This window comes from Thamnophis sirtalis, unplaced genomic scaffold (genome assembly GCF_051295495.1).
Source record: "Thamnophis sirtalis isolate CommonGarterSnake01/CBP01778 unplaced genomic scaffold, rThaSir2_p1.2 scaffold_8, whole genome shotgun sequence".
In the NCBI taxonomy this organism is placed as follows: domain Eukaryota; kingdom Metazoa; phylum Chordata; class Lepidosauria; order Squamata; family Natricidae; genus Thamnophis; species Thamnophis sirtalis.
Window position 1 is genome coordinate 5149838 of NW_028261388.1, and position 20945 is coordinate 5170782.

Sequence of the window (20945 nt, forward strand, 5' to 3'; positions counted from 1 at the left end):
CTAAATTCGGATGCTTGGCAACTGACTCATTTTTTATGACGGTTGCCGTGTCCCTGGTGTGTGTGTGTCATATGATTCCCCTTTTTGCAGCCTTCAGACAAGCAGTGGGGAAGCTAAATCCGCTTCATAAGTGGCGAGAAAACCCCTAAAATTAGGCAAAACGTGCTGAACAAATGTCTCGCTTAGCCACATAAATTTTGGGGCCAACTGTGGTCGTAAGTCGAGGACGGCCGGTGTAGATGTATTTTTAACAACCGTAAGCATGCCAGGCAGAAAAAGCAACCTGATATAATGCTGGACAGACTAACAAGCAGGAAACAAAGAGACACAACTCTTCAGGATCTGGTAATTGAATTCACCAAGGATAACAATGTTGACCCCATCTGGAATTCAACCAGGCGTTCCCCTTTTAAGTGCAGTTTGCATTAATTCTAATTGCCCATAGAAGGCAATTCGACATGGTACCGCTGAGAGGATAAGGAACAGGTAACTAATGAGTACTTATCAGCTTGTTTGTACTAACAACATCGGCGAAGAAAGGGGATGCAAGTAGTCCTCGACTTATGACCAAAATCGAGCCCCAAACTTCTGTTCCTAAGCGAGACCTTCGTTAAGCGAATTTGGCCCCACGTTACAACCTTTCTTGCCACTGTTGTTAAGCGAAGCACTGCAGTTGTTAAGTTTTGGACACGGTTGTTAAGTGAGTTGGACTTACGGCCACAACTGAATCCAAAATTTCTGTTCCTAAGCGACCCCTTTGTTAAGCGCATTTGGCCTCCTTTTGCAAACTTTCTTGCCACTGTTGTTAAGTTAAACCCCGACTTTTTTCCCCAATACATCACTGTCATGAAATGACATGTTTTTAATCAACATTGTTGTTTCCTGTTTATTTATTTTAAAACCGGCCAGGTCCCCAAAACTCATTCAATTTCCTGATCAAATGTTCCATATTATTATTTTTTGGGGTCCTGTAGAAATATAACCAAATCATTCGCAAAGGGTCTCAATTTATAAACTTCTTTCTTTAATATTTATACCCCTTCTTTTATCTAATCCTCTCCCATATCGTGTTTCTCCAAAAATAAGAATGGGTCTTATATTAATTTTTGCTCCAAAAGATGCATTAGGATTTATTTTCTGGGTAGGTCTTATTTTTGGGGGAATACGGTACTAAATGCATCTGTCCGGCTGACTATCTTAACTGGGGCTTATTTTGGGGGTAGGGTTTATATTATGAACAACCTAAAAATCATGCTAGGACTTATTTTCCAGTTAGGTCTTATTTTGGGGAAAACAAGGTAGATAGATATAAGATAGTTGGGTGGGTAGTTGGTTGGTTGGTTGGATGGATGGATGGATGGATGGATGGATGGAGAGACGCCAGTAGAACTAGCACTTAGACTTATACACTGCTTCACGATGCTTTGCAGGCGTCTAAGCGGTTTACAGAATCAACCTCTTGCCCCCCAAAATCTGGGTCCCCATTTTACCGACCTTGGAAGGATGGAAGACTGAGTCAACCTGGAGCTGCTCAGGATCGAACTCCTGGCAGTGGGCAGAGTTAGCCTACAGTACTGCACACTAACCACTGTGCCACAATAGACATAGATGGATTTAGAAAATAGATTGACATGATAGATTACATAGCTAAAGAGATATAGAGACAAACAGAAAAATTGATTTAGATATAGATATATAGAAATGATAGATAGATAATAGATAAATAGATAGATGATAGATAGATAGATAGATAGATAGATAGACAGATAGACAGACAGACAGACAGACAGACAGACAGACACCCACACACCGTGTTTCCCCGAAAATAAGACAGGGTCCTATTTTCTTTTGACCTCTGAAATAAGCACTTGAACTTATTTTCGGGGAAGTCTTATTATTTTTGAGGTGCAGGAGGTGAGCATGGTCACCTCATGGCTGCTGCTGTGTTGCAATATTTTTGGGGAGGTCTTATTTTCGGGAAAACAGGGTGTCACTATTCAAGACTTCTGAACTTCGTCTAGAAGTCTTACATTCTCAAATTAGTTATCCTGTTCTCCTTCTTCCCATTGGCAATTTTAATTTTAATACCCTCCAGAGAGATTTCCCTTAGTAGAAATGAAGGCGTTCGTACGGAATAGACATTTCACAAAGATTCACAAAAGAATCAGATACCTGGCTCCATCACAGCAGGTTCAGGAACAATGAGGGCTAGAAACTCTGTGGATCTGTTCTCGGGATCTCCTCCTCTTCTACTTTCGACGGCGGCACGAAAAACCATTCTGAGAAAGAAAAGCCATGTATATTATTAGAACCTCGGGAAGCACAACAATTAAAACTCAGCAGTCTGTTTGCAAGCCAACGAGACACAAAATTAACCAATTAATTAGGAGGAGAAATAGCAGGATGAATTTCCTTGGGCTGCCAACACTTTCTAGATATTAAGATTATTTGCCGTCTTCATCCTCACCAATCCACTGAGTTTATGAATTATGAGATCAACAAGAACTGGACAGGAGCAAGCCAAGCCAAGCAGGATATTTTGAGTCTTGCAAAGAAATAAAATAGTAGATTATTTAAGCCAGCAAGAAATACCTATCTTAGATTAGCCAAGTTTATGCCGGTGGTGGTGGTGGTGGGGTGGGGTGGGAGGAGAATGTCGATTTTTAAAGACATTCTGCATTAGGAATTCTGTGGAATAAGAAGCAGACTTTCCAATTTTTTAAAACGGAGGTTTTTAAGAAAAGACTGTATAGCCACTTTTCTAAAATGGTATAAGGGCGGAGATGGCCCTGGGGGGCGTTTTCAGGCAGGTTTTTGGGGCAGTCTTCGGGCTGTTTTTCAGGCCAAAAACGTGCTGAGGAATGGCCTGAAAACACCCCAAAAAACAACACAAAAAATGGCTGAATAACGGCATGAAAAAAAATCATGAAAATGGCCGGGAAAGCAGCCTAAAAACAGCCCCCAAATGCCCTGAAAACTGCCTGTTTTGGGGCTATATTTTTGGCCTATTTTCAGGCCGTTTCTCGGGCTGTTTTTCAGGCCAAAAACATCCTGAAAAACGTACTGAAAACAGCCTAAAAAACAACACGAAAAAGAATGTAAAATGAGCAAAAAACGGCATGAAAAACGGGATGAAAATGGCTGAAAAGCGGCATGAAAACAGAGAGAGATATGCTTAAGTTGGGACTAGAACTCACAGGCTCCTGGTGATTGGCCTAAAGGTCACCCAACCAGTTTTCATGCTTAAGGCGGGACTAGAACTCATAGTCTCCTGGTAATTGGCCTAAAGATCACCCAAACAGCTTTCATGCTTAAGGCGGGGCTAGAATTCACATGCTCCTGGTGATTGGCCTAAATGTCACTCAGCTTTCACACTTAAGGTGACACTAGAATCACAGACTCCTGGTGATTGGCCTAAAGTCACCCAACCAGCTTTCATGCTTAAGGTGGGACTAGAACTCATAGTCTCCTGGTAATTGGCCTAAAGATCACTCAACCAGCTTTCATGCTTATGGTGGGACTAGAATTCACATGCTCCTGGTGATTGGCCTAAAATGTCACTCAGCTTTCACACTTAAGGTGATATTAGAATCACAGACTCCTGGTGATTGGCCTAAAGTCACCCAACCAGTTTTCATGCTTAAGGCGGGACTAGAACTCATAGTCTCCTGGTGATTGGCCTAAAGTCACCCAACCAGCTTTCATGCTTAAGGCGGGACTAGAACTCATAGTTTCTTGGTGATTGGCCTAAAGTCACCCAACCAGCTTTCATGCTTAAGGCGGGACTAGAACTCATAGTCTCCTGGTAATTGGCCTAAAGATCACCCAACCAGCTTTCATGCTTATGGTGGGACTAGAATTCACATGCTCCTGGTGATTGGCCTAAAATGTCACTCAGCTTTCACACTTAAGGTGACACTAGAATCACAGACTCCTGGTGATTGGCCTAAAGTCACCCAACCAGCTTCCATGCTTAAGGCGGGACTAGAACTCATAGTCTCCTGGTGATTGGCCTAAAGATCACCCAACCAGCTTTAACGCTAAGATGACACTAGAACTCACAGTCCCTTGTTAATGGCCCAAAGTCACCCAGTTGGCTTCCATGCCTGAAGCAGAACAAAATTCTGTCTAATCTGGTGCCTTAACCACTAAACGTAACTACATATTAAGAGATATGAAGGAGACGCGAGGTTAAGAAATAGGAAGTACAAATTAACAAATAAAATAGATAAAATACAATTCTCGTTGCCAGCAGCAGGACGCAGGGCAAAACGCTCTCTGGAGGTATACATTTTCCCAATGTATATTTTCTACCGCACACCTCTTGCCTTCCTATTTATCCATCTCTCTTTCAGGGAGCCGAGAACAAAACCAACTGGCACGGGATACAGACAGTCCTCGACTTACAACCGAAACTGAGCCCAAAACGCCTGTTGCTAAGTGAGACATTTGTTCAGTGAGTGTTGCTCCATTTTACGACCTTCCTTGCCCCAATGGTTCAGTGAACCACTGCAGTTGTTAAATGAGGAAGGTGATTGTTAAGTCAATTTGGTTTCCTCGTTGAGTCATTGATCAGGTGATCATACGACCCTTGGAACATGGCAACCTGTTGTGGCCTGCCAGCGGAGCTGGCAGGAGATTCGGAGAGTGAGGAGGTTGGGGAGGGACATGGGCCAGTCCTGGAGTCTGGGGAAGGCTCTGATGAGGGCTCTGTGTCAGAGGCAGAGAGGGGGCCAGAGCCGTACGCCAGTTATCAGCAGCCTTCGGAGTCGGAGATCAGTGAGGCAGAAGAACAGCTGGAGCCTGTTCCCAGTGTGCGCATGCACAGAGTTGCCAGACAAAGGGAACAGCTAAAGAACAGGGGTCGACTTGGGAGTAAGGCCACAGGTGGGTGATGAATGGCCCCTCCCATTCCCAGAGGGAATAAAAGAGGAGCAAAAGGGGAGTGGAGTTTGCAGGAGACCATTAGTTCGTTTAATTGGTTCGTGACTCTCTGAGACTCCTTGCCAGGTTTTACAGATATCAGTCTGGCAGCTCTCCAAGCCAGATAAAGAAGAGGGGTTGACTTGGGAGTAAAGCCACAGGTGGACGGTGAATGGCCCCTCCCAGAGGGAATAAAAGAGGAGCGAAAAGGGAGTGGAGTTTGCAGGAGACCATTAGTTCGCTTAATTGGTTCGTGACTCTCTGAGACTCCTTGCCAGGTTTTACAGATATCAGCCTGGCAGCTCTCCAAGCCAGATAAGGTCTGTGACTGTAAATCCTCCCTCCCAAGACTTTGCTGGATTTGAATGAGCAGAATTCACAGTCAATTAATAAAAGGTTTTTTTTTGTTGAGACCAGAAGTTTACTTCATGCTCTCGGGAAGCCTCAGTCAGAACAACAACCTTTGTAAATACACGTCAGTTGCCAAGGGCCCGAATTTTGATCCCATGACCCCAGGGGTGCTGCAACGGTCGTAAGTGTGAAAAACGGTCACATTTTTCAGTGCCGTCGTAACTTCGATCAGCCCTGATCCGTGGCTGTGCCTTTCCTTCGAATAAATATGTTTTCTTCCTAATCCTGACTCGAACCATCTTGTTTTTTTATTGGTTCCGCAAAAGTCTGCAAACGTTTGTAATTGAATTGTCAGCTTGGGTAAATGCACATAATGGAATTTCCAACGGAGGGGACGTGAACGATGTGATAAATAGGGGTGCTAAAATTAGGAAGGATTGCTTCCCTCTTTCGCAAGCCCGTGAACGGTTACAGGACATCTGGAATTAAGCTTTCGCCGGTTACGTGACGAGATTGGGTAGCACGCACGGGTATCAATTTTTTAAAAAATAAATATCCTTAAAACTCATTTTCCTCGCCCTAAGCCTATCTCCAGCCATTGTAATTGGCACCTTTCCCCTTGCTTTATATATAAAAAAAGCAACTAATCATGGATGCCCCAAAAATGCTTTTTCAGGAGGCAACTGGACTTTCTTGGTTTTTCTCTGAAGACATTTCACTTCTCATCCAAGAAGCTTCTTCAGCTCTGACTGGATGGTGGGGAAGGATTGATATTCCTTGCAGACAGCTGATCATTTGCATCCTTTTAGAGGGTCGTTGAGGCCACTTGGAGGTTTTATCTGTGTCCTCAGGATCACCTGAGTGGTGCACGGCAGCCTCCCTCAGTAACCAAGAAAGAAACCACTCAGCTCCATTTTGCAGAATTAAGAGTACTTTTACTGGTCATGAGTAGATAGTAATAGTAGATAGTAGATCAGAGTAGATAGCGTGGCACGACAAAACCGCGGTCCACTAAAGCGCGCCCGATTAAAGCGTGTACGTGACGTCATCAGCAGCGCGACAAATAAAATTAAAAATAAATTAAATTAAAATTAAAATAATATTAAAGCAAGCCGATTCACATAAAGGTAAGGGTTAGGGTTAGGGTTAGGTTTAGGGTTACGTTAAGCGTTAGGGTTAGGTTTAGGGTTAGGTTAAGGGTTAGGTTTAGGGTTAGGTTAAGGGTTAGGCTTAGGGTTAGGTTTAGGGTTAGGTTTGGGGGGGTTAGGTTTAGATTTACGCGTTAATTTTAAGTTTACCGCTCACAGCGTGCTGTTTTCGTCGCGCTGTGATGACGTCACGTACGCGCTTTCGTCGAGCGCGCTTTAGTCTACCGCGGTTTTGTGGTGGAACCGTAGATAGTAGATAGATAGATAGTAGATAGGCAAAGCAAGATCTGAGGTAAAGGCGCGCGTAATCATAGATATCAATATGTGACCCAACTCCCTCCCCCCTGGTGACCCCATCCCATAGTCCAATCCGCACATCCCTCAGGTGTCACGTGGGAGACATCTTCAAAAAGCATCATCAGGTTGGTATGACGGACAGTTGGCCTTGGCAGCAAATCCACTATCTGCAGCATGTGCAGTAGATGGTGAGAACAAAACTCCCTTTTTACAATCACTCCTGTACTGAATACTTTCCCCACCCAAATACCATGCCCCCCCTCCCCGTTTCAATGGCAGCCGAAAGCAATTAGCAAAGCAGAGGCTGACATGGATCCTGTAGTCTGCAATTTTCCCCTCTGAAACCCACCACTGTTTGTCAGGGCAACGCCTCGCGTGCCCCGACAAATGGCTCCGTGTGCCACCTGTGGCATGCGTGCCATAAGTTTGCCCAGTGGTGGGTTTCAAATTTTTTTCAAACCTACTCTGTGGGTGTGGCCTCCTTTGTGGGAGTGGCTTGCTGGCCATGTGACCTGGTGGGAGTGGCTTGCCGGCCATGTGTTTTCTTTCTTTCTTTCTTTCTTTCTTTCTTTCTTTCTTTCTTTCTTTCTTTCTTTCTTTCTTTCTTTCTTTCTTTCTCTCTCCTTCCTTTTGTCTCTCTATCCTTTTTTCCCTTTTTTTCTTTCATCTCTCTCACTTTTTCTTTCTTTTTTCTTTATTTCTTTATTTCTTTCTTCCTTTCTCCTTCTCTTTTCTCTTTTCTCTCTTCTCTCTTCTCTCTTCTCTCTCTTCTCTCTCTCTCTCTGTCTCTCTCTCTCTGTCTCTCTCTCTCTGTGTCTGTGTGTCTGTGTCTGTGTCTGTGTTTGTGTGTCTGGTGGGTTTCAAAAATTTTTGGAACCTCTTCTGTAGGTGTGGCCTGCTTTCCGGGTCCACTGGTGGAACCTCTTCTAACCGGTTCAGTAGATTTGACGAACCGGTTCTACCGAACTGGTGCAAACTGGTAGGAACCCACCTCTGGGTTTGCCACCCCGGGTATAGGGTTTCCTGCTTGAGCAGGGGGTCAGAATAGAAGACCTCTGAGGTCCCTCCCAATTCTATTTCCTTACTCTGATATTCTGCTATTTTGATATTCGTCTTAGAAGCCAGCTCTTTTGAAGAGCTGAAATTCATTGGACTGGACAGGCGCTTTCAAAATAACTCCACATTTTCAGTCCTCGGCGAATACCCTTCGTAGGACTTTGAGTCGCGCGGGGGGGGGGGGGAGATCAAATCCACAGGAAACCTGTCTAAAAAAACAAACAACACCGTTCCATTTCTTTCCAAAACTGCTCCTGCTGCCTTTAATTTAAATAAGACGTTTTAACGGGCTTTTATGTTTCGGTTGCTTAGCATCCTTACCCATCTAGCATCTTTGGTGGACTTTGCCCCCCCCTTCCGTCCCCCCCCCCGCTCCATTCGGTGTGCGAGAGAGACACACACACATACGCGGTGTGTTTAATGAATCGTGCAGCTCAAACCCCCAGATCGCTCGATGTCGAAAACACCTCTTGATGTTGGCATGCAGCTCCCGCGAATTTTCAGCCCGCTTGCCTCTCCTCGGGGCGCAAGGCTGGCGGCATCACCGCTGGGCCCCCTGATTAATTCTGAATTATTTTGGTTTTCATCGTTCGAGGTGCCAAATCAGGCGGATCAGTCCGCGCACGCCTCGCATGTTAAATCCGGGTGCAGGATAAAGTTAAGCTTCGGGATGGGGTGCTGCCATCCCCAGTGGGCCGATCGCTTGAGAACTGGGAGACTTATATACCGCTTCATAGGGCTTTCAGCCCTTACAGAGTCAGCATATTGCCCCCAACAACAATCCGGGTCCTCATTTTACCCACCTCGGAAGGATGGAAGGCTGAGTCAACCCTGAGCCGGTGAGATTTGAACAGCCGAACTGCAGAACTGCAGTCAGCTGAAGTAGCCTGCAGTGCTGCATTTAACCACTGCGCCACCTCGGAACAGCAAGGAGATTTTTTTCAGCTTCCCTGAGTGAAAACATCAACACTTTCCTGGTTAAAAGCTTTTAAAGTCTCCATCGTTCTCCCGAGGACACGGCCAGGTGCCTCACCTGTGTGTTTTTTTCCCACAACACGGAAGAGGTGGCCTTGAATGACATCTCCAGTAAAGAGAATTTTTTTTCCTAGAACTACTTTGCAAAAAATTGGAGGCTTTGGGACTATTCTTGGGGGTAAAAAAGCCAATACATTTCAACACAATGGCACAGAGTAGACTGGGAGCAGGAAGATGAAAAACAGACAATTTATGAATTCGCAAAAGTCGACCCCAGTCCACCTGCGACATCGTGTCAGTTTCCTCATTCTTTGTGCTGCAAAAATATTGCCCAGCTTTTAGTGTTGCTGAAGCATCCAATAATATGTCCAGGGATCCAAATGCTTCCCTTTGCCCATTTTTTTCCTCTCTCTTCAGTTGCAAAGGCCAAAATCACATCATGTTTGCTAAGGAAATTTATCTTCTGCAAAGTTTTAAGGTGAAAGAGAAGGCAGGGATTGAAAGTGAGAGACGAGGAGGAGAAAGAGAAGGGGAAGTAAGGAAGGGGGAAGAGGAGAAGGGAAAGGAGGAGAAAGGACGAGAAGGAGGAGGAGGGGAAAGCAGGAAAGAGGGGGAAGAGGAGAAGGAGGAGGAGGAGAAGCAATGGAAGGAAGGGGGAAAAGGGGAAGGGGAAGAAAGAGAAAGGAGGATGAGAAGAAAGGAAGAATGAAGGAGGGGAAGAAAGGAAGGGAGAAGAGGAGAAGGGGAAGGAGGAGGAAAGAGAAGGAGGGAAGGAAGGAAGGAAAGAAGGAGAAAGAGAAGGAGAGAAGGAACGGAAGGAAGGGGGAAAGGAGAAAGGCAAGAAAGAGAAAGGAGGATGAGAAGAAAGGAAGAATGAAGGAGGGGAAGAAAGGAAGGGAGAAGAGGAGAAGGGGAAGGAGAAGGAAAGAGAAGGAGGGAAGGAAGGAAGGAAAGAAGGAGAAAGAGAAGGAGAGAAGGAACGGAAGGAAGGGGGAAAGGAGAAAGGCAAGAAAGAGAAAGGAGAAGGAGGGAAAGGAGAGAAGGGTGGAAAGAATGAAGGAAAGAGAAGGAGAGGAAGGAGAGGAAGAAAGAAAGGGGCTGGAGGAGAAGTGGAAGGAGAAGGAAAAGGAGAGGAAGGAAGGAAGGAAGGAAGGAAGGAGACAGAGGAGGCAGGAATAGAAGGAGGGAAGAAGAGTCAACATCTCTTTATGTAATCCTGATATGAATTTTTAAAGAGAGTGTCCTAATTCATGTCTGACTGAAAGCACTTTTTAAAGAAAGCAATATTTCTGGTTTAAGATTCCCATTTTAGCATCCCCAGGATTTTCCTGCTGCAGAGATAGAGGGAGAGAGAGGGGGGAGGGATGGAGAGGGAGAGAGGGAGGGAGAGAGAGGGGGAGGAGGGAGGGAGGGAGAGAGAGAGCTTTTTATTGAAGGTCAGCAACAGAAAAGGCTGTTTTATGGCTTAGCAGTTAATATTGAGAATAAAAACCTCCCCTCCCTCCCCCTCTCTTTCTTTCCCATTCCTTTTCCCCTCCCTCTCCCTCTCTCCCTTTTTTCTCTCTCTCCTTCTCCTTCTTTCTCCCTCCCTCTCCCTTTCTCTTTCTCTCCTCCCTCTCTTGCTTCCTCCCTCCCTATCCCTTTCTCTCTCTTTCCCTCTCCTTCTTTCTCCCTCTCTCTCCCGCTCCCTCTCTCTCCCTTTCTCTCCTCCCTAACTTGCTCCCTCCCTACCTCCCTATCCCTTTCTCTTTCTTTCTTTCTCTCTCCCTCTCCTTCTTTCTCCCTCCCTCTTTCTCCCTCTTTCCCTCTCCTTCTTTCTCCCTCTCTCTCCTGCTCCCTCTCTCTCCCTTTCTCTCCTCCCTCTCTTGCTCCCTCCCTCCCTATCACTTTCTCTCTCTTTCTTTCTCTCTCCCTCTCCTTCTTTCTCCCTCCCTCCCGCTCTTTCCTTTTTCTCTCTTTCCCTCTCCTTCTTTCTCCCTCTCCCTCCCTCCCTCTCTCTCTCTCCCTTTTTCTCTTTCTCTCCTCCCTCTCTCGCTTCCTCCCAGCCTATACCCTTTCTCTCTCTTTCTTTCTCTCTCCCTCTCCTTCTTTCTCCCTCCCTCTTTCTCCCTTCCTCCCTTCCTCTTTCTCCTCTTTCTCTCTCACACACATACGTATTTATATACAGTGTCTGTCTGTCTTCTGTCTGTCTGTCTGTCTAACAAATTTATACAGCTGCCCGTTTCACAAAAAGTGACTCTGGTCCATCACACAACAATCCAGGAAATCCCGTAAAGAAATAAATCAGTCATTCATTCAAAGTGTATATATATATAGATATATAATGACTATTTGAAAAGAATTTTAAAAAGCAGATCATGTTGGGCTCAATTGGGCTCATAGGTTGAGGACTACCTGTAAACTCCTGGGAATAATTCCCTAATTTTTCTCTCTCTCATTAAAACACGGAAGGGAGGAGAATTTGCTCTAAAAATTTAGGCAAAGCCTAAAATGTTTCGGGTTAATCAATGGGAGAAAAATCAAATTGATGGACCTCCTCCGGCATTATATGAAGGGTGCCTTAAAGGCAGTGGTGGGTTTCAAAATTTTTTGGAACCTCTTCTGTAGGTGTGGCCTGCTTTGTGGGAGTGGCTTGTCAGCCATGTGACTGGATAGGAATGGCCAATTTGTAAAATGTGATGAAACTCACTTAAGAACGCTCTTACTTACCAAAATGTTGGCTCAGAAACTCTGGCATTTGAAGCACGCAAGTCTTAAAGCTGTCAAGTTATAAGATCCTTGCACCCCTAACCCTTTAGAAAAAAAAAACCCCAGGGGTGTTCAAACTTGACAGCTTTAAGACTTCTGGACTTCAACTCCCAGAATTCCTCCTCCAGTCACGTTGGCTCAGGAACTCTGGCATTGAAGCATGCAAGTCTTAAAGCTGTCAAGTTACAAGACCCTTGGACCCCTAGCCCTTTAGATAAAAAGACCCCAGGGGTGTTCAAAGTTGGCAGCTTTAAGACTTGTGGACTTCAACTCCCAGAATTCCTTCTCCAGTCATGTTGGTTCAGAAACTCTGGCATTGAAGTGTGCAAGTCTTAAAGCTGTTAAGTTACAAGACTCTTGCACCCCTAATCCTTTAGGAAAAAAAACACCAGGGGTGTTCAAACTTGACAGCTTTAAGACTTCTGGACTTCAACTCCCAGAATTCCTCCTCCAGTCATGTTGGCTCAGGAACTCTGGCATTGAAGTGTGCAAGTCTTAAAGCTGTCAAGTTACAAGACCCTTGCACTCCTAACCCTTTAGGAAAAAAAAACCCCAGGGGTGTTCAAAGTTGACAGCTTTAAGACTTGTGGACTTCAACTCCCAGAATTCCTCCTCTCGCGCTTCATTTTGATGATGTGCGGACGGGTGAGGGTGAGGGAGCTGGAACCGGTTCTAAACGGCACGTTAGATTTGTGGAACCTCTTCTATAGAAGAGGTTAGAACTGACAGGAACCTGCTTCAAGAGATCTATTTTGATCCCTTAATTTGTGATGTGCCCAACTGTGGCACACAGGAAGCACTTTTGAGCGGCTCAGAAGCAACTTAAGCAAGACTGAACAATCCACCGGGATACGGCGTTATTTTTAGAGAGAACCTTTTGCAGCCAGCATTTAATAAATAAGTAAATGCAGGAAATCTTAAATAGAAAGCCAGGGTAGGTGACTCCAGTTCTTAACAACCCACAACCCACAAAAACTCTGTTCTATTCGGTGCTTTTTTGCGTAACGGGATTTTGAACTCAGTACGGCCGCATGTAGAGGCTAGAAGAGAGTTGGCGAACCTTTTCAGCACTGCCGAAATGGGAGCGCGTGTGTGTGTGTGTGTGCGCGCGGGGGAGCACCAGAAACTGGAAGAGCAGCTTCCTGGTGTGCGCACACGGGAGCGCCAGAAATCAAGAGAGCATTTCCCCAGCGCGCATGCCCGTGCCGGGAAGCTAAGCTTCCGGTTTCTGGACTGTGCACTAGTCACCTGGTCTTCTGGTTTCCGGCGTGCATGCATGAGCAAAGACCAGCTGCGGATTGCGCACACTGGAAACCAGAAGTTCAGCTTTCTGGCACACACATGTGCCCCGAAGGAACTGCTCTTCCAGTTTCCTACGGTCCTGAACATAAACATCAGGGACTTCTGGAAGGGCGGGGCCAGCCAGCAATTTAACAACCGGTTCACCCAAACTGGACCAAAACGGCTGAATCCCACCGGCTGATAAATGCCACATCCTCAAGTTTTGTCTCAAACTCGGTCTTAATGGGGAGAATGTTAGAAATACAGTCTAACGGTTGGGTTGGCAATATATAAACGATGTAACAATGTTGTACTTGTTTCTTTAACTCATACTGTAAAATGTGATTGGTTGCTGTTTCCTCAATCAGCCATAAGAGGGAGCCAGAATGACTGTTAGTTCTCCATTTGTTAGATGCTGGGCTGATCTGATCTGAGTGTTTTTGGAAGCTGGCTGTTAGAAAGTGCCGTGAGCTATTGTAAGTTTTGCAACTGCTAGCAAACTTTGAGTACTGAACTGATTATATGATACTGGACTATGTTACTTGGAGTATCCCTTAACTGAAATATATTGATGACTGACTGTCTTATCCGTGTTTGACTTGGACTGCTTGATGGACTCTGATATCTCTATTTCCACGAAAGTAAAAGCCTATTTAAATTGCAGTGTCTCTGTATGCTGGTTTGTGTGTTCTCCAACACAACTCTCACAACGCTTCTCTGAACGCACTCGCTCTCCCAACGGGGAGCTTACCTAACAGTGTGTTTTCATTGTTTGGAGGATCTGCAGTGGGCCTTTTTGTTAAAAGCCAAATTTCTTCTGCCACAAAGACTGAGAGAGGGAGGGAGGGAGGGAGGGGTAGGAGGGAGCCCTTTGGCCAAAGAAACAGTGAGCAATACCTTTCCTGCAGATGTTGGCTGGTGCAAGTTGATAAAGGATCCGAGGGGGATGAAAGAAAGTTGTTTGAGCACATGTTCAAAGGTGCAGAAGCATGGCAGAGCACTTCCTGCTGTTTTAAAACGCTTTGCAAGAAACAGGAATGTGTTCTGGACATGTGCTTGTTTTAAACCAAAAGCAGGTTGCTAATGCAAACATGTGCAGGAGGCCAGGGTCAAGCCAGTAATTTTGCATTGTGCTTATTCCATGCAGGAGAAGGAGGAAGGAGGAGCAGGAAGGAGGAGAAGGAGGAGGAAGGAGCAGGAGGAAGGAGGAGGAGGAAGGAGGAGGAGAAGGAGGAAGGAGAAGAAGGAAGGAGGAGAAGGAGGAAGGAGAAGGAGGAGGAAGGAGAAGGAGGAGGAGAAGGAGGAAGGAGGAGGAAGGAGGAGAAGGAGGAAGGAGGAGGAGAAGGAGGAAGGAGAAGGAGGAGAAGGAAGGAGGAGGAGGAGGAAGGAGAAGGAGGAAGGAGGAGGAGGAAGGAGAAGAAGGAAGGAGGAGAAGGAGGAAGGAGAAGGAGGAGGAAGGAGAAGAAGGAGGAAGGAGGAGAAGGAGGAAGGAGAAGGAGGAGAAGGAAGGAGGAGGAGGAGGAAGGAGGAGAAGGAGGAAGGAGGAGAAGGAGGAAGGAGGAGAAGGAGGAGGAGAAGGAGGGAGGAGGAAGGAGGAGGAGAAGGAAGAAGGAGGAGAAGGAGGAAGGAGAAGGAGGAAAGAGGAGGAGAAGGAGGAAGGAGGAGCAAGGAGGAGAAGAAGGAGGAAGGAGGAGGAAGGAGGAGGAGAAGGAGGAGGAGGGTAACTGTAGGGTCCTTGGTGCTTGGCTGTTTCCTTGCAGATGTTTCATTACCCAAATCTAACAACATCAGTGGTTGAACTCAGATGCAAATCCATCTTCTCTTAGTCCCGGAACTCTCCTTCCTTCCTCATGATACAAATCAGCTCGTCCTCCGAAGGCTACAATAATCTTTTTTTTTTTTTTTAAAAAAAACACCCTTCCCTCTGTTATCTGCATATCCCCAACACAATCACTACTCCGACTCGAATTAACTTAAAGGAGAGGCTCTTTTGAAACATATGCGCATCTCGGTAAGAGCGAGAGGGACGCAGGGATCCAGGAACAATGCGCTGCGATCAATAGGCTGCCATGTTTTGGGTCAAGGACTGTACAATTTTCCCGGAAGAGCCGCAGCTTTTGTTGGGAGACGAGCAAAACAGGGAAACAATCACAGAAGCCGTGCGGAACAAGGTGTTCCCGGCATCCTGCCTTTTGTGATGCAAACACGTAAACACACACAAAACCCACAAGCAGGGATCCTGGGGAGCAAGGCCCCTGCCCTCTCCCTTCAGAGGGCACCAACAAGGAAAGTGTGAAAGGGCGAAAATGTGTACGTCGTCCTTGGCTCGCGTACGAGAACAAGCAGGAGAAGTTGATACGGAGCACATGGTTGAGCAGTCAACACTGTAGTCAGACATAACAGAGTTGGAAGGGACCTTGGAGGTCTTCTAGTCCAACCCCCTGCCTAGGCAGGAAACCCTATACCGTTTCAGACAAATGGCTATCCAGCATCTTCTTAAAGACTTCCAGTGTTGGGGCATTCACAACTTCTGGAGGGAAACTGTTCCACTGATTGATTGTTCTAACTCTCAGGAAATTTCTTCTCAATTCTAAGTTGCTTCTCTCCTTGATTAATTTCCACCCATTGCTTCCTGTTCTGCCCTCAGGTGCTTTGGAGAATAGTTTGACTCCCTCTTCTTTGTGGCAGCCCCTGAGATATTGGAACTCTTCTATCATGTCTCCCCTGGTCCTTCTTTTCATTAAACTAGACACAACCAATTCCTGCAACTGTTCTTCATATGTTTTAGTCTCCAGTCCCTTAATCCTCTTTGTTGCTCTTCTCTGCACTCTTTCTAGAGTCTTCACATCTTTTCTACATCGTGGCGACCAAAACTGAATGCAGGATTCCAAGTGTGGCCTTACCAAGGCATTATAAATTGCAGTGCTGAAATTCATTTTTTTAACTACCAGTTCTGTGGGCGTGGCTTAGTGGGCGTGGTGTGTTTTGGTGGGTGTGTCTTGGTGGGCATGGCAGGGGAAGGATATGCAAAATCTCCATTCCCACCCTATTCTTGGGCCAGCCAGAGGTGGTGTTTGCCAACTCTCCGAACTACTCAAAATTTCCACTGCCGGTTAGCAATAGCAATAGCAATAGCAGTTAGACTTATATACCGCTTCATAGGGCTTTCAGCCCTCTCTAAGCGGTTTACAGAGTCAGCATATCGCCCCACAGTCTGGGTCCTCATTTCACCCACCTCGGAAGGATGGAAGGCTGAGTCAACCCTGAGCTGGTGAGATTTGAACCGCTGAACTGCAGATAACAGTCAGCTGAAGTGGCCTGCAGTACTGCACTCTAACCACTGCGCCACCTCGGCTCTTCAAAGTTGTGTCCAACTCTAGAGGGCAGTGCTCATCTCCCTAAGGTGAGCCAATGTTGTCCAAAGATGCTTCCATGGTCATCTGGCCAACATGACTATATACCAAGGTGCACAGAACACCGTTTCCTTCCCACCAAAGTGGTACCTATTTATCTGTTTGCATTTTAGCAATAGCGATAGCAGTTAGACTTATATACCGCTTCATAGGGCTTTCAGCCCTCTCTAAGCGGTTTACAGAGTCAGCATATCGCCCCCCACAGTCTGGGTCCTCATTTCACCCACCTCGGAAGGATGGAAGGCTGAGTCAACCTTGAGCCGGTGGGATTTGAACCGCCGAACTGCAGATAACAGTCAGCTGAAGTGGCCTGCGGTGCTGCACCCTAACCACTGCGCCACCTCGGCTCTATTCCGAACGACTCAAAATTTCCACTTCTGGTTCTCCAGAACCTGTCAGAACCTGCTGGATTTCACCCCTGATAGAGTGGTATTAGCACTTCACGTGATCTTGATTCTGTCCCTCTGTTTATCCAGCCTAGAACGGTGTTGGCTTTTTTTTTGGCAGTTGCTGCCCCCTCGGTGCCATCTCCCCTGTTCTCGCCAGAGCCATTCGCCCTCCGTTCTGCAGCATCCTCTGTTTTGAATTGCCAAATCGTGCGTTTCTCATTAATGGCCCAGAGAGAGGGGTTTTTACAACCAAGTCAGAAAGCTCGGCCGTCGTAATTACATTATGATATTAGCCCCCGCAGATCGTTGCGCTGGCAGATGCTTGCAGGTTGCCTTCTGCAGCGGCGTGTGATGTTCCATTCCTTTGGTGGGGTAAGGAAACCAAAACATAGGAATGTCCCTCGTTCAACCGCTCGGGCCATCTGGAGTCAACACTCAGCGAAGTGGGGAATATCTGGGTAAACCTGTAGCCTGGATATGCAAAACCAGGCGACAGGTTTACCCAGAACGCCTCTTTCGATTCCGGCGGTGCGCTAGGGCTGCAAAGGGCGCGCATTCAGAAATCGCACGACTAAGCTGTGCAATGCACAGGTTCCCGAATGGGATGCTCAACCATCCGGCTCCAGCGGTGTGAAAAAAGCTGTATTGTGGATTCAGGGGAGACAGAACGGGTTTAAACGGAAGGGGTTATCTGTAGCTCAGGGCTGAACGGTGAAATTTTTTAGTTGACTGGTGGCTTGCAAACATTTCATTGCCCAGCTAGGCGACATCATCAGTGTGAATGATACATCACCACAATGTAAAAAAAGATATTGGGACTCTAGAAAGAGTGCAGGGAAGAGCAAGAAAGATGATTAGGGAGGCTAAAACATACGAAGAACGGTTGCAGGAACTGGGTAGGTCTAGTTTAATAGAAAGAAGGACTAGGGGAGACATGATAACAGTCTTCCGATATCTCAGGGTTTGCTACAAAGAAGAGGGAGTCAAACTATTCTCCAAGGCACCTGAGGGTAGAACAAGAAGCAATGGGTGGAAACTAACCAAGGAGAGAAGCAACTTAGAACCAAGGAGAAATTTCCTGACAGTGAGAACAATTAATCAGTGGAACAACGTTGCCTCCAGAAGTTGTGAATGCTCCCACACTGGAAGTTTTTAAGGGGAGATTGGATAACCATTTGTCTGAAATGGTATAGGATTTCTTGCCTGAGCAGGGGGTTGGACTAGAAGACCTCAAAGGTCGCCTCCAACTCTTCTATTCTATTCCATTCCATTCTATTCTGCATGAGTGTGGGTTTGAAGCAAAGAAAGATAGATACATAAATGGATGGATGGATGGGTTGATGGATGGATGGATGGATAAATGGTGTGTGTGTGTGTGTGTGTGTGTGTGTGAGAGAGAGAGAGAGAGAGAGAGAGAGAGAGAGAGAGAGAAAGGGGAGATGGATGGATGGGTAAGTGGCTGGGTGGGTGACTGGATAGACAAACAGACAGACGGGCCTTTGAAAGCTTGCTAAACAAATGGTTATAAGATGTGAATTGCCTATGCGCAATGATAAGTATAGGTTTATACCTCCACTAGTTCATGTTAAAGCATAAACTGATGCAGGTGTAAACTCTACAGGTTCTGCTGGGACTTTGGTGCCAAAAATGCAAGAACCATAAAGGAAAAAAAACTTTAATCCTTTGCTCTAAAGGAGAAATAGGGAATTATGGCCCATTTATGACCTGTGGACGTCAACTCCCAGAATTCTTGTGGACTTCAATTCCCAGAATTTGTGGACTTCAACTTGTGGACTTCCAACTCCCAGAATTCTGGTGGACTTGTGGACTTCAACTCCCAGAATTCTGGTGGACTTGTGGACTTCAATTCCCAGAATTTGCGGACTTCAACAAGGCTGCCTCGGGAATTCTGGGAGTTGAAGTCCACAAGTCACAAAAGGGCCTTCGTCCCCCACCCCTGTTCTAAAGAGCCAAGATAAATTCCGCCCAGTTGAACAAGGCAGTTTGGGGTCTGAGAAATCCTGAGAAAACCGAAGAAAAAAGGGAATGTTGCGCCCTCCAGGATCGTTCAAGTCTTTTCAAAGGACAGAGAAATAAAAGGCTCAGTGGACCAAACGGTCCCCCCCAATTTTTTGGGGGGGAAAAAGAAAGGAACAAGGGAGTCTTTTCTCAGCTCGGCCATTCGGGTGAATCTTCCACCCTCCGTCCTGTCTACCTTGGAGATGGCATCCCATCCAAGCCCTCAAACCTTCCCGGAACGCTTCTTTTTCCCCACCCGCTCCCCGAATTAAAAATAAATAAATCCCAGCTGGGACTTTTCCTGCAATAGATCCGTGACTTATGAAGTGGGGAGAAAGAGGATTGACCTCTCACCGGAGCTTAAGCCCAGCTTTAATGAACTTAGGCCAATTCCATCCTCCGGGCAAAACGAATACTTTGTGGCAGGGACCTTCCCAAAGTTCAGCGGCCTCCGGCGTTAACTTTTTTATTGTGGCTTGCTCTATAATCCCCGTCTTACTCCCGGGGTCACACCGTGGTGGTTGATGAATAGAAGGAGCCGTGTTGCTCTAAAGTTAGAGGACCGCAGAAGGTCTTAACCTCCTGGTGCCTCCACTTCTGAGCGCCGAAATAAAAAATATAACCCCGTCCATTCCTTTGTCACGGGGCCACCGAGAAATTACAGATGTCCAAGGCCTCCTGAATATCTCAAGAGAGAGGGAGCTCATCCAAGACTTTTCAAACATTAAAAAAAGGGGGGGAAAAAGCTACGGATACTTGCTTAGCCAGGAACGGATTGCTTTCTTTACATCTCTCATTCCATTGCTTGCTCTTATCTTCAAAAAAAAAAATCTATAAATTAAACTGTATAAAGCCTTAGTAAAACCACACCTAGAATACTGCATCCAGTTTTGGTCACCACGCTATAAAAAAGATCTGGAGACTCTAGAAAGAGTGAAGAGAGAAGAGCAACTAAAAGGATTGGGGGACTGGAGGTTAAAACATACAAGGAACGGTTGCAGGAACTGGGCAATGGTTAGTCTAGTGAAGAGAAGGACTAAGGGAGACCTGATAGCATGTTCCAATATTTGAGGGAAGGAAAGCGGACAGGCAGGAAGGAAGGAAGGAAGGAAGGAAGAAGGAAGGAAGGAAGGAAGGAAGGAAGGAAGGAAGGAAAGAAATAAGAAAGGAAGGAAGGAAGGAATTAGGAAGGCAGGCAGGCAGTGAGGAAGGAAGGAAGGGAGGGAGGAAGGCAGGCAGGCAGGCAGGCAGGCAGGCATTATGAAGGCAGGATGGAAGGAATTAGAAAGAATTAGGAAGGCAGGCAGGAATTAGAAAGTAAGGAAGGCAGGCAGGAAGAATTAGGAAGAAAGAAAGAAGGGAAGGAAGGAAGGAAAGAAGGAAAGAAGGAAGGAAAGAAGGAATTAGGAAGGCATGAAGGCAGGCAGGCAGGCAGTGAGGTGGGAGGGAGGGAGGGAGGGAGGGAAGGAAGGAAAGAAGGGAGGAAGGCAGGCAGGCAGGCAGGCAGGCAGGCATTATGAAGGCAGGATGGAAGGAATTAGAAAGAATTAGGAAGGCAGGCAGGAATTAGAAAGTAAGGAAGGCAGGCAAGAAGGAATTAAGAAGAAAGAAAGAAGGGAAGGAAGGAAGGAAGGAAGGAAGGAAGGAAGGAAGGAAAGAAGGAAGGAATTAGGAAGGCATGAAGGCAGGCAGGCAGGCAGGAATTATGAAGGCAGGATGGAAGGAATTAGAAAGAGTTAGGAAGGCAGGCAGCAATTAGAAAGTAAGGAAGGCAGGAAGGAAGAATTAGGAAGGAAGGCAGGCAGGCAGGAATTAGGAAGAAAGAAAGGAGGGAAGGAAAGGAGGAGACCTAGAGTTTTTTCAATTGTTGCAACTTCAAATGGTCACTAAGGGAACTGTTGTAACTGAAGGACTACCTGTACCTGGACATCAGATAAAGCGCTTGAGAAAATGCTGGGGGCCAATCCTGACATAAATAATTTCTGGGTTTCCCATTCGTCTAAGAATTATTATAAATTCTCTTTTCTCTTTAGCAGGGATGGAGGTGGAGGAATTTGCTGCTCCCAGCAGGCTCCACCAACGTTCCCAGCCAAAAACCTTCTGCAGGACTTGTCTGCGTGATGACAGAAATATGAGCTGGCTTTCAGAATCCTTCGGATGGGTGGGTGGGGGTCTTCCCCTCACCGTGCATATATGAAAAAGACAAACAACGTCAAAGCACCCGAGCCTAGCAGTAATAATAATATGAAATCCTGAATAAATAGTGCCTTTACACACACACACACACACACACACACACACACACACACACACACACACACACGAACATCTACCTACCTACCTAC

The 20945-nt window shown here is 46.2% G+C and overlaps 1 protein-coding gene across 1 annotated transcript in view; it reads right to left on the reverse strand.

Annotated features, from left to right (window-relative positions):
* LOC148044278 (teneurin-4-like) overlaps positions 1-2274 on the reverse strand; it is a 214938-nt gene extending 212664 nt beyond the window's left edge. Inside the window, exon 1 of the mRNA XM_087721015.1 lies at positions 2173-2274. The gene's annotated coding sequence lies outside the window, so the exon portion shown is untranslated. The remainder of the gene's footprint in view (positions 1-2172) is intronic.
* Positions 2275-20945: the final 18671 nt, after the last annotated feature.